This window comes from Tachypleus tridentatus, chromosome 10 (genome assembly GCF_004210375.1).
Source record: "Tachypleus tridentatus isolate NWPU-2018 chromosome 10, ASM421037v1, whole genome shotgun sequence".
Lineage (NCBI taxonomy): Eukaryota > Metazoa > Arthropoda > Merostomata > Xiphosura > Limulidae > Tachypleus > Tachypleus tridentatus.
The window spans coordinates 115,745,489-115,746,006 of NC_134834.1; positions in this window are offsets into that span (position 1 = coordinate 115,745,489).

Consider the following 518-nt stretch of genomic DNA (forward strand, 5'->3'; position numbering starts at 1 on the left):
TTAATTTTGGATGTTAGTATTTTTATAAGGACATTAAATATCTTCATCTGTAAAAAACTCCCATGTGAGAAGGGAGAGATAGCTGACCTGTTAAGTGAAGTGTACGTATATCAGTATAGAATTAGATCGTCGTGATTCCCCGCTGGTATAACGGTAACTCCACAGATTTACAATGCTAAAATCAGAGGTTCAATTTACTTCCGTAGACACAACACACAGACCGATGTGGCTGCTTTGTTATGAGAAAACTCACACACATTCGTTCATCGTGAACCGACGATAACATATTCAGTTCGAGACAACATAGAAAACTCAGTAAAACTGCTGTATGTAAATTATTATTTGTAATAACCGTTATTATAACTTTTATTATTGTTTGTATATTAAAATATATTTGTGTTAAGAAAGAAAATTGTGTGTGTAAATTTTATTGGTAAATATAAACTTGATACATATAGTCATTTAATTAACTTCTAAACTAAAAGTTCAGGTTATTTGAAATTGTAACATGTAACAAA